This window comes from Gopherus flavomarginatus, chromosome 1 (genome assembly GCF_025201925.1).
Source record: "Gopherus flavomarginatus isolate rGopFla2 chromosome 1, rGopFla2.mat.asm, whole genome shotgun sequence".
Taxonomy (NCBI): domain Eukaryota; kingdom Metazoa; phylum Chordata; order Testudines; family Testudinidae; genus Gopherus; species Gopherus flavomarginatus.
Window position 1 is genome coordinate 68,033,193 of NC_066617.1, and position 16,496 is coordinate 68,049,688.

The 16,496-nt window shown below is 38.7% G+C and overlaps 1 protein-coding gene across 10 annotated transcripts in view; it reads right to left on the reverse strand.

The window, feature by feature from the left end:
• The window catches only part of GRIP1 (glutamate receptor interacting protein 1), a 584,939-nt gene that overhangs the window by 371,904 nt on the left and 196,539 nt on the right, over positions 1-16,496 (reverse strand). The gene's annotated exons all lie outside the window — the stretch shown is intronic.

The following is a 16,496-nucleotide window of genomic DNA, read 5'->3' on the forward strand; positions in this document are numbered from 1 at the left end:
ACCATTCCACATCTCCTTTTAATAAAAGATTAAAACTTAAATTACAGGTGTGTATGCACAGTCCCCCACCCAAAAGTAAACTTCAAATTCCCTCAAACTATTTACCACTCTGCCTCCTTATCAATTACCTTTAAATAGCAGTCCTGATTACTATTCTAAAGATCAAGACCTGGGGGGTGAGGGAAGGGGCCTGGGATAACCAGGGTCTCACTTTCAGTTGACTTTATGCACAGAGTTTCCTGTGGAGGGAGCTTACTTCCTGAGAGAGTACCTGAAGTTCTAAGATCCTCTTCTTCTTGTGTTGGGAAACATTGAAGATTAACCAACGTCCTCCAGAGAAGTCATTTTGGAGTCTTTCTGAGGTAGGATCGGGAAGTTTCTGCCAAGTTCCAAACAATTCCAAGTGATTGCCAGCTTTTGAGACAAACTTTGTTCTCTCTTTCTCTGTTCAAGTAGTGCTTTTGTTCTGTGGCAAACTGAGGCCCATTATCAGATATAGGACGTCAGGAACTTGCAAATACTGACTTTAGTACCTGGTTGACCTGTGCCGATGAAGCATTCGTAAGTATGGCCAAGTGAATATATCTGGATAAGTAATTGACTACAATAACTTGCGTGTGTCTTTTCCAGAAAAACAAATATGCGGCTACCCGCTGCCAAGGTCTGTCAGGCAGTTTTATAGAGAGTAATAGTTCTGTTTTTTCCTTGCTAAAGACCTTGCAGCCCTCTACAAAGGTCTGAATTCTCTGTTTGCTAATTATGTGTCCTATAAATATTGTCTGTTCCTTTCCAAATTCACATTTTTCATTCTGTGAGGCCAGCTTGTTGGAATTGCCTCAAAACTACAGTTAGTCACTGATCATGTTCATTTTTCTCTCTGCCTCATACTAATACATCATCTGCATGGCAAAGAATGCCAGGCAAACCTTACATGATCTGAGAGATTCTCTTCTGGAAATGTTCTGGTGCTGAAGATACATTGCATGGAAGTTGATTGAAACAGTACCTTTCAAATGGAGTGATGAATGCAATTAATACTATAATTTCTTTAGCAAAGGAGATTTGCTAGAAGATTGCTGTAGCATATAACTTTGAAAAGACTTTGGTCTCTGATAACTGAGTTCATGTCTGGTCAATGGCAGGAAGCATGAGTCTTTCTCCGCACACGTTTTTATTAAGTTGTGGACGTGTGTGAACCTTACACATTTTGCAACTGGGTTTCCATACTACAACCATGCCTGCATATCAGTCAATAGGTTTTTCTGTCTGGGAAATAACCCCTATATCTTGCATTCTTTTTTAGTTTTTCTGAGATTTTCCCTAGCAAGCGTACAGGGATATGGCACGGAGCTGAGAGAGCAAAGGGAGTCACTGATGATAACAGTTTTATTTTATACTCCCCTGACAGCGTTCCTAGCCCTTTGAAGATGTGTGGATAGATCTCCTGTATAGTTTGCTTTTTGCCATTAACACATTTCAGTTTCTTTAGTAAGCATAGTCCTTGTATTCCTGGCAAGCCTAGCAGGGGAGTGGTCAGTCCTTGTATTATATATATAATTTGTTGAAGTTTCCATCATTTCTTTAGTTTCTCAAGGAAATGTCCACAAACAGCCAGTTTAAATTTAAAGTTTCAACCATTTAGGTTCCCAGCCAATGGGAGCTGCGAAGTCGGTACTTGGGGTGGAGGAAGTCCACAGAGCCCCTGTGCCTAAGAGTTAGATGTGCAGGCCACTTCCAGGAGCCGCACAGAGCCAGGACAGGCAGGGAGCCTGCCCTAGCCCCAATGTGCCACCAACAGGACTTTTTCAGTCTGGTCAGCAGTGCTGACCGAAGCTGCCAAGGTCCCTTTTCGACCAGGCATTCCAGTTGAAAACCAGATGCCTAGCAACCCTACTCATCACTCTGGCAGTTTGAGGGACTGGTGTCTCTTTTCTTCCCTTTACTCTTTTAGAGAGAGGTATTCACTCACTGTTGCCACTATGTAGAGTGAGAATATAAACACAAAGAACCATGCCATAAACAGCAACCAAAAAACTTCCCAAGCAGGACATTCCTACATTTATTAAGCTCCCCGCTGCAACATATCCTGATAACTGTGGAGGACCAGCAGCTCTATAACCACTGACATGTTCCATCACCTCAGCCTATACCTCTGACTCCACCTAATCCTAAGGGGAAGGGACCAAAATCAGGCTCATTCTCTCCCCTCAACAAAGAGGTTCCAATAGTCATCTTGCTCCCTGAGGGTGTCTTTACTAGGAATAAAGGTGTTTCTTCCACACATTAGCTAGCACATGGTGACTAACATGAGGTGAAATCCTAATGAATACAAAGCAGTTTTTAGTTTTCACATGCATTAGCTATACTTCGACCTACTAGTATTGTGAAAACTATGAACTGCCTTGTCTTCACTAGTTAACACGTGGAAGAAAACTTTTTTTTATTAGTGACTACAAGGCTTGAGACTAGGCATAGTGCTGCAGGAAACAGACACATCACTAGAAGAATGTTTAATAATTTATTTTATTTCCTATTGCAAAGGTAGAGAGAAGTCTTTGGAGAAATAAACACATAGGTGTAAAAATGTGAAAATTGGAAGGGTCACGACCTTTTAGGGATCTAGGGGGAAAACTGCATATGCTGTTCAAAGAAAAGTAGTAAATTCCATGACAGTACAAGTAAGTCAAATAAGCTCACTACTCTGCTCTAATATGCAAAGTGCAGATAGTGATCTAACTCAGTAGCCACTTTTGCATGCAGAGTTCTTGAGCAGGCACTGACTTCAAAGGGAAATCTGTCTGAGTCAGAACTGAGGATGTGGTCTTAAGTTTCTACACTATTGAAATTGCTTTCACATAATTTCTCCCACAATATAAACTTATTTATTGACTGATTGACATATTGAAGCAAAGGTGAATACTTTCCCCTCAGAATGACTACCACTATCATTTCACAATTTTCTTAATTTAGGGCATAAATTAGTCTGGGAGATCTAAGTATAACTAATTATATGGAAACAAAGTAGGTGTATTAACGTGGCGTACTGAGCTTTTGTTGAAACCTTAAAGAACTAAAGTCCACTTTATTGCACTTTGCTCACATCTGAAGAAATAAAGCCAAGCTGCTATAACATAAAATATTCAAGATATAATTCCAGCCAATAATCATACTGAAACAGCAGCTTGTTTACCCCAGAAACCCAATAGGTACCCTTTCCATTTTTCTGAGCACAACTGACAAACCATGCCTGTGAGCCCCATTGCATGTTCACTGAATAGGATCTGTGCATGCAGCACTCCCATGTGTTTTTGTGTGTGCTTATAAATGCGTTTAATTTCTGTCCAAGAGAACCAGGTGTAATATCAAACTGTTGTTTCAGTATGATCAGTGGCTGCAATTTTATCTTGAATATTTTAAAAATAGATAGCTCTCATACATTAAAACAGGCAGAAGTTGAGTTTGATCTTAAATTTTTACCTAAAATTATTTTATTCTGAGAAAAAAAAAGATGTCCTGCTTACTGCATTTGACAGTCCCTCCAACTTAACTTTTTCCATTGCAAGACTGTTCTCTTTTCTTCATACTTCAATAGATCAACATTTTGGGGACAGAGCTAAATATGCTTTACTTAACTTAATTTTTATTTAGTATTATGCTATTTATTTAAAAAAAAACATTATTTAATTTCTATAGGTAGGCTCATGCATAAAAATATACTGGAAAGAATAACTGACTTTTTCAAAGAAAAGACTCAAGAGTAAACTGCATTAGACTGGGTAATCAATTATTATTGAGTTTTCTGCTCCAGGCTAGTGTTTCTGTCAACAGAGATCCTTCAGACCCAGGTTTTCAGCTTTAGTTAATATGGCTGAAATCATGAATTGAAATGAAATAATTCAGAACTAATAAACTCTTTTTTTTTTTTAAAACTCTGAAAGAGTCCACCTGCGGATCATAATTAAAATACTACATTATGGAAAATACTTACAAAATTATATTAAAAACAATTTTTCAATACAAGTAAAATCCATTACCCTAACAGAGAGTGAAACAATGTATAAATATTTAAAAAGTCATTGTGACATATATAAAAATATATAAATTTGTAATAAATAACAAACCTTTACGATTTAAAATTGTCATTCTACTTGTGTTATTTGTCACCAGGCATGCCCCTTCACCATAATTTTCTTAAGGATCCAGTGCTACAAACACTTACTGACATGAGTAACCCATTATACTCAATGGGACTACTCATGCGAATGAAGTTACTCACGTGCATAAACATTTGCAGGATCAAGTCTTTAGCTATGCTATGGCAGCGCAGTTTAGCATATCCAAAGCAAGAATTCAAAAAAAGGAAAAAACCCTACCAATCTTCTATATCATAAAAGAGAGTCATACAAACACACCACTTAATTCAGATGTTCTTTGGAGATAGCTAATTTAGCTTTCTGCATGGCAGGTTGTTTAAAAAAAAAAATCTTCATATACATTTGAAGACACTGAAGAACCTATTCAAATTACAGTCTAAATAAAAAGAGCTGAATTTGCAGATCAGAAGGCTGTTTAAATTTCACTTCCTGTGCTCATTCTCTGTGTAGCTCACCATTTACATTTTTTCCTTTGGCCTTGAATTAAAACATTTCCAGCTGTCGCAGGGCAAGCCCAATGACAGGTGGTCCATATGTTTTAAACTCTGGACTAACCTGTCAAATCAACTATCATCTTTCTGCTTTGTTGAACACCACAGAAATGCAGTTAAATAAAAAAACAGCAAAGACAGTAATGATGCTGACAGCTCACACTTCTTAAAACAAAAGCTCATACACTGTCAATGAGATAAAGCCCATAGTTTACAATCTACTTTTACATGTATTGTTGAGGTTCAAATGCAAAACTATCCATTTACTATTTTCAATCAATAAATGGAAAAATAAAAACCCTTAATTTATGAAGGAAGTGAGTGAGTGCGTATCGGATGTGTACAGCTTTTTTTTCTCCCCAGATGATTATGATGTGGCTGTAGGCCACAGACATGCAGGAAGAATGCTGGCTGTTGCTGTTTCTTGGAATAGGGATACATGTGGTTCTCTTGTCCCATACACCTAGTTTTACTGCACCTCAACTATTTGCTCCTGTATATCTATATCTATAGATATACACACACACACACAGATTTATAATTCTTAATGCATAAAAATTATACTTGGGAAAAACAATCAGGGTCATCCAGTTCCCCGAGGCTAAAACATAATATTTTTAAAAATTTAAGTCAAACAATTATGTGCAGTACAACAAATAAAAAATAAAAGTGACATATAGCAAGACAAATTTATCTGAGTCTAATATCAAAATGTATGTATTATCATCTTGATATTCTGTTAATTTGCCTTTTTCGCCACATTGTGATCTGTATTACATTAAACCAGACCTCCACCTAATAAGTGCTGCAAACTGAAAGTAGGGGCCTGGGAGAGAGATAAACAAGATGATTAGTGCTTCTCGGAAACTTATTATTTACCAACACCTCTCCTACAGTAATAAAAACAACAAAGAACAATTCAGCATAGCTCATCCATTTATTTTAGTTTTCTGAATGCCTGAGTGTTACAGGGATTTTTGCTTGTTTGTTGGTTTTAGATATCATACGATGGCCAGTTACTTTAAAAAACCAATTAGAAATTAATGAATAGCAATTACAGATTAATAAATTTTAACTTATTAGATAATAGGTGATCTTTAAAAATAAACATTATTCTTAGAAAAGATTTTTTTTATAACTTCTGCATTTTACACAGACACAATATACTGCAAATTTGTACATAATCTGAGATTCCTCTTCTTTGTGTGAATCCCATTTCCAGCTGGTGCTGTTATACATCTACCAATGGCTAGAAAGCTACAACTGTTTGTCTCCCACTACCAGTTATCAAATAAGACATGCCTCGATTTATCTTTAAATGAAAGATCACTAATCAAACTGCATTTGTTACCATGCAAATCCACTAACAATTTGCCAAAGTCAGTAAAAATACCAATGTAGTCAAACTATATAAGTAGCCCAACAGCCATTACAGATAAATGTTTTCACATAAGATCCTATAACACTATCTTAGTGTAATGTGGGAAATATATAGGGTTTACACATTTCCTGGAAACACTGTATAAATGATTTTTCATACAACTGAATGATGTCTTTTTTCCCCAACACTTTTCTTATTAATACTGATGTTAATGTGACTCAGATTTACAGCACTAATGTTGAAATATGCTTAAGATTCTAAAACTAACATCTAATAAAATTCAATGATTATCTGTTATCCAAGAAAATAATCCATCATGCCTGGAAAAGTGGTTGTAAAAAATCCAATTATCTGTAAAACACAATGGACCACCAATCCTTTGGGCTGTAACTAGAATGACCTTTTACTATTTTGCTCAGTCTCTGGAAACAATTTTTGTGATACACAATCTATCCTATGAAATTCACAAGCCATTAAGGTTCTTTATAATAGGCTTACTTTAAAGGAGTAGTTAAAAAAAGACATTGTTTTCTAGCTGCCCAATAACACAAGCACAAATCAATTAATGAATTACAAATCAAACCTGACTGTGTTACTTTGAGGAGCAATAGCAGGCTAAAAGAACAACTGTAAATCTTTCAGTAGGCAAATCCTCTCATATTGCCCCTCCCCCCCCACACAGTTGCTTTCAACATACTGTCCATTTTCCATGCCTAAATAAAGTTATATTAAGACAAGGAAATTATCTTTAAATGTAACAAAAAGAAGAAAAAAGAACCATTATACTGATGTCTCAATAATATTTTTTTAAGATTTTTGAGAAATTACTGAAAGTTTATGGAGAATCAAGAAAAGATTCAACAGAATATCAGTATCTTAATCTCAAAAAGATTCTTTACAAAATTACTATCCTTGTATTCAGGAGGTATGGGGAATAGTAAAATTCATAAGAGGACCTCCAAGACCACAAATGCTAGGAACTCTGAATAACTTTTTTGGATATCTTACTGGGGCTGTGATAGGCACAGAATTTCAGAATATCAAACTGTCACTATATCCAGAGGTGTTTCAAAGAGCCCAATGATTCCACAATCCTACTACATTCCACTTGATTTAATTATTAATGCACAGTTATAACCATTGACCTAAACAGCTTTGGTCTCAATGTTTCAGTACTCACCCGCCCCTCCCTTCAGCAATGAACCCAGCCTGCAATTAAAAGTAGTAAAACACTTGTATACTATTGTGTATTTTATTTAATTGTAATATATTGTCAATCAATTTACTTTTGCAAACACAACTTACTACAAGAACTGATAGAACAGCAAAATTTTGGTGATGTATATTATCCAAAGAATTTCACCGGTGTTTGTCAAATAACATTCAAATAGCGTTTGACCAGCTATAGACATAGGTGAATACAGAGTGGGAAGAGCATTTTTGAACAAATTGGACCACAGCATATTTGGCTATCCCTTCACTTTTGGTATCAACTTTTTCCCTTTCCTAACATCTTCTCCTGTCATCTTCAGTTGTTTTCTCTTTTCATTTTTCTCTCCCCAGCCCATTACCTCTCTCTTTCCTCTCTTTACCTACATTCTACCTCCTTTCAACCTCTCCTCCTATATTTTCTCTCACTTCCCTCCAAAATTCACTTTTTTCTAAACATATGCTATCAGTCCCTCTCTCATGCCTTCCTTGCCTCTACAACTCTACTCCCAATACACGCGTATTGGAAATTTTACCGGAAACCTAAAAGCATGAGGACTAAATCTACAAGCCACATTCTAATACTGAAGGTGGGAGACCCCAGTGTCTAGGGGCAACACCCAATTGAGAAACCAGTTCCTTGTCCTTGGACTTGCTCAGCAGCTCTATTTTTTTTTTTAATCAGCGTTTGGAAACTATCTGACAAAACTGAAGCACCTGTGCTCACACCCATTCCTCAGTGACTGACAGCTAGAAGAGATACCGAGCGTATTTTGTCTCACACATTCTGTTTCCCACTTCTCATACCACAGCCTTCAGATTGCTACCAGGGTTGGTTGAGATTTCCACTACTTTACATCTCCTTCAGCCTCCTGGCTGCTGCATTTCAGGGTCTCTCTCCCTCAGCATCTGGGATGTAACAAGCAGCATAGCAGAGATGATGCATCTTCCACAACCTACCTTCCCAATGAATTTCGGCAGTGCTTATTTGCAGCTGCTCAGAGTTCTCCTAGGCAGCAGCAGAGTGAAACTGATGTGTTTCTTGTCTGTTTCACTGCTCCCCACAGTATTCTGAATGACAGCCCTGATACTAGAAGTTGAAGCAAGGGCAAGCACTGCAAAAGCACTAGAGCTGTCAGTTTGCACTCAGGTCACATGATCACATTTGAAATGCTAGTTTCAGAACCGTAAGAGCTAGAACTTTTTCTAGTTTTAAATGAAAGCTGAGATGCTGCATATATTGGCAGTAATTGTCCAGAATAGCTTTCCTCTTACCCTGGATGTACAGACTTTTCATAACACATTGTAGAATATGAAATTATGGAATTCTTGACTAACAATATTTCCTATACATAAAACACTAAACTAAAAAAAGAAATTGAGGTTGCAAAGGTAAGTACACCAAGTTAGGAAAAGCCAGAACTAAGGTTGACTATGCAATCCTAAATTTGTTCCTTCACCCTTGAACATATGCATTTATGATACAGTTTTTAATTACATGATCATATACTTTTTTAAAATCTCAGGACCCTGTCTCAGTCATTGACCAGGACTGAACGAACACTCAATATTTTGTTTTATTCTTCTTCTTCAATAGGTGGCCCCCATGCCTTGCTTACTGCACACTATTCAAGTCCTGTTCTAAAGAGAGAAATTAATTGTTCTCTCTTTAGAACAGGACTTGAATAGTGTGCAGTAAGCAAGGCATGGGGGCCACCTATTGAAGAAGAAGAATAAAACAAAATATTGAGTGCTCGTTCAGTCCTGGTCAATGACTGAGACAGGGTCCTGAGATTTTAAAAAAGTATGTGATCATGTAATTAAAAACTGTATCATAAATGTTTTTGATCTGTATCATAAACAATTAATTTCTTCATGAACTTCTCTATGGCTCTCATCATTATAATATCTGAGTGCTTTACAAACGTTCATTTTCACAACACACCTCTGAGATGAGAGGCTATTATCATCATCCTCATGCTACTGATGGGAAACTAATGCAGAGAGAGATTAATGTCAAAGGGCTCCATTAATTTTGGATGCTCCATTTGACTTGCACAGGACCTGATTTTTTCAGAGTATGTAGCATTATACAGCACTTTGTATGTTCAAAGCACAGCTCCCATTGACCTCAGTTGCAGTTGTGAGTGCTCAGCACTCACACAATGAGAATACACTATTAATGACCACTAGCAAAAAGTTTGGTTTGAGAGTATACATACATTGCTATATGATGGCTCCATGTGTCAGCATACCCAAGCTACCTTTGATCAAGCTACTCACTCAAAATATACTTCTAGGAGAGTTGTGCCACTGAGCGCACACAGAATTCATGTCCCTGGCAGATTTCTTGGCTTCCCCAAAGAAAAATGATTTCTGACAGGGAAGAAAAGGTAAGCCACAAAAGCAGTCACGTGCCCCTCCACAGGAGCAATTAAAGCTAATCGGATATGCCTACATGTGCTCTCTCAAACACAATGTAGATATACCCTAAGTGATTAGCCTAGCACCAAATAGGAGCTGGTAGAGGCAGGGATAGAATCTAGCTCTCTAGGGCAGTAATCAAATGTCTCAACCATAAGACCATTCTTTCTCTTCCTGCAATCTTCTGCCTCATTCATACAGACATTCCAACTTCTGCAACAAATGAGGTAGGGCTTCTACAGACAACAGCCTCCTTTACTACTCAACCCCCAATCAATCCCCAGAGCACAATCTATCCTGTGCACTGAATAATGAAGGGTCCTGTAGGAAAAGATAGCATATAATCATGTAATTAAAGGATGTATCATAACTCATATGCAACAGGGATTCAAATGGTTTCCTAACTTTTAGGTGCTTGATTTTGCAACCTTAATGTTTTTAAGATAATTTTGTGTGTGTAATTTCTGAGGTTTCTAAAAAAGGAAACTAAAAATCAGAAAATGTAATCATGTGGCATTATATGGACACCCAAATGGTTCATAAGCCAGACTGTAATATTCAGACCCACAGCAGACTATACCTCTACCTTGATAGAATGCTGTCCTTGGGAGACAAAAAATCTTACTGTGTTATACTGAACTTGCTTTGATCCACCGGCATGTGCAGCCCACCCCCCACCCCCGAGCACTGCTTTACCATGTTATATCCAAATCCGTGTTATACCAGGTGGCATTATATCAAGGTAGTGATGTACTTCCACTTGAGCTATGGAGTAACTGACAGCAGTACTAGGTTGCCATCCTGTATGTGGACCAGACCTAGAGGGAGATGAGATACACACTTTGCCAGTGGAATGGAATCACAGAATTATAGAATCGTAGGACTGGAAGGGACCTTGAGGGGTCATCTAGTCCAGTCCCCTGCACTCATGGCAGGATTAAGTATTATCTAGACCATCCCTGACAGGTGTTTGTTTAACCTGCTCTTAAAAATCTCCAATGTTGGAGATTCCACAACCTCCCTAGGCAATTTATTTCAGCGCTTAACCACCCTGACAGTTTGGAAGTTTTCCTAAAGTCCAACCTAAACCTTCCTTGCTGCAATTTAAGCCCACTGCTTCTAGTACTGTCCTCAGAGGCTAAGGAGAGCAGTAAGTTTCTAGCCCTCATGGTTATAGATAAAAGCTTCAAAATATGACCATAGTATATCCTAAAGACTTAGATACTAGAAGACAAATATAAAGAAATGAACATTTATAATTAAAAAACAAACCTTATGATTTTTAAGCCAGTTTCATGACTTTGTTCAGGCCTAACTCATGATTTTTGAAAGCTTGAGGTTGGCAATAGTGGATCACCATGCAACTCTCCCTTCCTTCCTGCCCCCAAGTCAATTTGTCCCACCCCCAATTTGAGTATAATCAATAAGGGGTGGTAGCATCAGGTCATCCTCTCTACCATTACCTTCGGGCAAATTAAGTATTAGCCTATAGGAAGGGTGTAGTCTCTCATCTGAGAGAACCCTGGCAAAACTGCATGGTTTGGGAAGGCAAGATATATTCAAGTCTTAGTGGTAGCAGTGGACATGAGCATCCCCATGTACTGATACATGAATGAAGAAAGGGCAGTAGGGCCAATGACAATAGAGGAGCTATGTTCTCTCCTTTTTTCATGCTGTGAAGCACTTCCTGTGCACTAGGGCTTGTTGTATTTGTTTCTCTGAATAGCGTTGCAACCTTTTCAGCCATTCTTTAAACTCAAATGCCGCATGTTCACACTGATACCTACTGTCAGTGACCAATGCCAGGTGTCCCAGAGGGACTGAACCTAACAAGTAATGATCAAGTGATCCCTCTCCTGCCATCCATCTCTACCCTCTGACAAACAGAGGCTAGGGACACCATTCTTTACCCCATCCTGGCTAATAGCCATTAATGGACTTAACCTCCATGAATTTATCTAGTTCTCTTTTAAACTCTATTATAGTCCTAGCCTTCACAACCTCCTCAGGCAAGGAGTTCCACAGAAGAACTTGCTTTTATTTGTTTTAAACCTGCTGCCCATTAATTTCACTTGGTGGCCCCTAGTTCTTATATTATGGGAACAAGTAAATAACCTTTCCTTATTCACTTTCTCCACATCACTCATGATTTTATATACCTCTATCATATTCCCCCTTAGTCTCCTCTTTTCCAAGCTGAAAAGTTCTAGCCTATTTAATCTCTCCTCAAAGAGGCCTATTCCAAACCCCTAATCATTTTAGTTGCCCTCCCCTGAACCTTTTCTAATGCCAGTATATCTTTTTGAGATGAGGAGACCACATCTGTACACAGTATTCAAGATGTGGGTGTACCATGGATTTATATAAGGGCAATAAGATATTCTCCGCCTTATTCTCAATCCCTTTTTGAATGATTCCTAACATCTTGTTTGCTTTTTTGACTGCCGCTGCACACTGTGTGGACATCTTCAGAGGACTATCCATAATGACTCCTAAATCTCTTTCCTGATTAGCTGTCGCTAAATTAGCTCCCATCATATTGTATGTATGGTTGGGGTTATTTTTTCCAATGTGCATTACTTTACATTTATCCGCATTAAATTTCACTTGCCATTTTGTTGCCAAATCACTTAGTTTTGTGCCATCTTTTTGAAGTTCTTCAGTCTGCTTTGGTCTTAAGTATCTTGAGCAGTTTAGTATCGTCTGCAAACTTTGTCATCTCACTGTTTACCTCTTTCTCCAGATCATTTATGAATAAGTTGAATAGGACTAATCCTAGCACTGACCCTTGGGGAACACCACTAGTTACTCTCTCCATTCTGAAAATTTACCATTAATTCTTACCCTTTGTTCCCTGTCTTTTAACGAGTTCTCAATACATGAAAGGATCTTCCCTCTTATCCCATGACAACTTAATTTACGTTAAGAGCTTTTGGTGAGGGACCTTGTCAAAGTACATTATGTCCACTGGATCCCCCTTGTCCATGTTTGTTGACCCCTTCAAAGAACTCTAATAGATTCGTAAGACATGATTTCTCTTTACAGAAACCATGCTGACTTTTGCCCAACAATTTGTGTTCTTCTATGTGTCTGACAATTTTGTTCTTTATTATTGTTTCAACTAATTTGCCTGGTACTGACATTAGACTTACCGGCCTGTAATTGCCAGGATCACCTCTAGAGACCTTTTTAAATATTGGCGTTACATTACCTATCTTCCAATCATTGGGTACAGAACTGATTTAAAGGACAGGTTACAAACCATAGTTAATAGTTCTGCAATTTCATATTTGAGTTCTTTCAGAACTCTTGGGTGAATGGCATCTGGTCCCAGTGACTTGTTAATGTTAAGTTTATCAATTAATTCCAAAACCTCCTCTAGTGACACTTCAGTACGTGACAATTCCTCAGATTTGTCACCTACAAAGGACAGCTCAGGTTTGGGAATCTCCCTAACATCCTCAGCCGTGAATTACTGCACAGCCAAGGCTTCCTCAGCAGTGGAGCTTGGGCTGAAGGCGAAGCTGAGGACAGGGGTAGAGCTGGGACTAGAGGCACAGAGGGAATAAGGGCAGAGCTGGGCTGGAGAAGGGGCTGTGGTCGGAGCTGCAGCTAGGGCCAAAGCTGCTCTGGGGGCAGAGCAGGCAGCAGAGTGAAGCTGGGGGTGGAGAGGATATGAGGCTGGAGCTGGTCCTAGAGGCAGAGCAGGACTGGGGATTGAATGGAGTTGGAGACTGAGCTAGTGTGTGGGCGGAGTGGGGCTGGAAGCATACAGCTCTCTCCCCCCTGGCCCTGCTGTCTGCCCCCCTGAACATTCCTCTGTGCCCCCCAGGGGGCATGCCCCACAGTTTGAGGACCACTGCCCTATGAGTTAGGGAAGTACTATTATCCTCATTTAGAGATAGAGATTGTTAGGAGGCTGTTATAAAAGGTAAAGTCTTAGAAATTTATGAGTCTCTTTAAAAGAGTCTGTAAAACATTTTCCATGTTCCAAACAGTAAAGAAGTGTGGAGAAAATGTGCTATTTTATTTCTTCATTTATGTTTATCAAATTTTCTAGCCAAGAGGATTTTGTCTTCTGTTTTGCTCACAGATGCGTATGAATGTTGGAATAGTAACTACAGATGAATTGTGTCATTTAATTAAATATGAATTTATATAGAGTCCTTGCTTAAGCAATGCAGTTTTATAATACAATTTGGTCAGTGAGACACCATAACATGTTTCTGTTGTGCTAGGAGTAGAGTCAAGTCTTGAAGGTCACTTGGGGGAACAAAAGTGAAATCTTTCCTGTATTGCATGTTTAATAGAACTTTGGATTTATGCTATTATAGTTATTTCATATAGTTATTTAAAAGAGACTGGTTTATTTATGTACTTTTAAGAAGCCTTCAGTACTTCAATTTTTTGCACTAGCTATTGGAACTTCTTTCTGCTAACAATTAGGAATGTAGACTATCAGTACTATTGTTCTTTCTTTCACCCTCAAATCCAACTCTTGTTCCTTGTCTGTTAAAATAAAGATTTTCATATGCCTTAGCTCAAGAAAATATTTTTGTAAGAAATGTCACCCTGTAGCTACTCTTCTCCTGAAATTACTTTGCTGCTATGACACTGCACATCTAATCATTTAGAATAGTGAGCAGCCAATGTGTTCCTACTGTCCAATATATTTATAACAGCTTTTTCTGATAACCTAATTTCAAACAAGGGAATTTAGAGATGTGGGCGGCCGTTGAACTTTCTGTTTCCCGTGGTGAATGTGTAAATGCAAGTATTTATCACCAATATGTGAACTTATGTCATGCATATAAAATGATAGGATTATTTTTCTCTTTGGATACTCTGAATTGATTTTGACACTGAGTTATATGAACTAAAGTTAAGGTGATAGACAAAAAGCAGTAGGAAAAGTGTCTATTCTGCTACAGCCATCCTACTCTGAAATTCTAAAGACTGAATGGATTTTTACTATTTTCTTCAATAGGATATAATTGCCAGGCATAATATATTATCAAAAAGAATAGGCAGCTGTTTATCTTAAAAATATTTTGTCATTTTCCTTATATAGGTATTGTTCAGCCACTAAAATATATTATAAGCAAAGCTGATAGTGCTATCTCTATTTAAGCAGCAAAGAGTCCTGTGGCACCTTATAGACTAACAGACATTTTGGAGCATGAGCTTTCGTGGGTGAATACCCACTTCGTCGGATGCATCCGACGAAGTGGGTATTCACCCATAAAAGCATATGCTCCAAAACGTCTGTTAGTCTATAAGGTGCCACAGGACTCTTTGCTGCCTTTACAGATCCAGACTAACACGGCTACCTTTCTGATACCTGATCTCTATTTAAGGTTCTTCAATATTTTATAATATAAGATAAGATCTTGTTTTCATTTGCTTATAATATTGCCAAACTTAAAATGTTTTAGGCTGAATTTTTCCTTGCTGGATGTCTGTCTCAGGCTTTTTTGGGCAAATTTCAGCAAAAATAGTTCATCTATTACTGCAAACAAGATTAGGGGGAAATGTTTCTTTCCATGTTAAAAAAATGTGTACAGCCATTTCACTCTAGTGTCTCCATTCTTTGGGGGTAGGGACTTGAAATTTGTCAGGGAGGGTCATCCTGACACCAGGGATGTGCCTTTTGCTTTCCCCATGAAAAAACTGTGCAAATTTGGCCAAATTATAAACTTCGGGGGAGAGGAGGCAGGGAGAGAAGACAGTTTGCACATGCTCAGTAGAGACTTAATTTGTTGGCTAAACTATCTCAGGATGCCATGTACAAAGCACACTCCATCGTGGAGCTGCAGAGGCATAGTGGATTTTCCCTATAATTACTGTTATGGGCCACTGTGACACCTGGCAAAGAAAATGAGACCAAGGGAACCTGTCTCCCCTGTACTCTCAATGCTTCTGGTGCCCAAGCAATGTGGAGGAGGAAGTGGCCTGATTGGATGCAGAGGTCTCAAGAGACAGACTTAAGGTAGGGGATGTGGCAGAGGGAGTAGATTGGGACAAGAAGCTTGACGGAGGAAGAGTGGAATTGGGATCAGGGGTGTGAGGTGGGGAGCAGACAGATCAGATGAGGAGCCAGGGTAAGTGGGGACAGGGACTGATTGGAAACGGAGATTGTGGGAGAGGGAGATTGGGCGCTGGAATGGAAGGAAGACAGACTTGCATGGGGAGCCCTGAGGGATGACCCTAGTACTGGCTGGGCAAGGAGATGGGGACTGGAACAAGACAACTCTGCATGGGGGATGGCAGGATGTAGATCGGGAGAAGAAGCTGATGGAGAGAAAAGATAGGATTGGTATAGGGAGAGACACCATTACTCAGCAAATGTCCGTGAATTGGGAAGGGGTTGCAAGCGCTTTAGAGGACTGGATTAAAATTCAAAATGATCTGAACAAACTGGAGAAATGGTCTGAAGTAAACAGGATGAAATTCAATAAGGACAAATAAAGTACACCACTTAGGAAGGAACAATCAGTTGCACACATACAAAATGGGAAATGACTGCCTAGGAAGTAGTACTGCAGAAAGGAATCGGGGGGGTCATAGTGGATCACAAGCTAAATGAGAGTCAGTGTAACACTTGCAAAAAAAAAAAAAAAAAAAAAGCAAACATTGTCCCGAGATTGTCTATTAGCAAGACACGAGAAGTAATTCTTCTGTTCTACTCTGCGCTGATTAGCCCTCAACTGAAGTATTGTGTCCAGTTCTGAGTGCTACATGTCAGGAAAGATGTGGACAAATTGGAGAAAGTTCAGAGAGGAGCAACAAAAATGACTAAAGGTCTAGCAAACATGACCTATTAGGGAAGATTGAAAA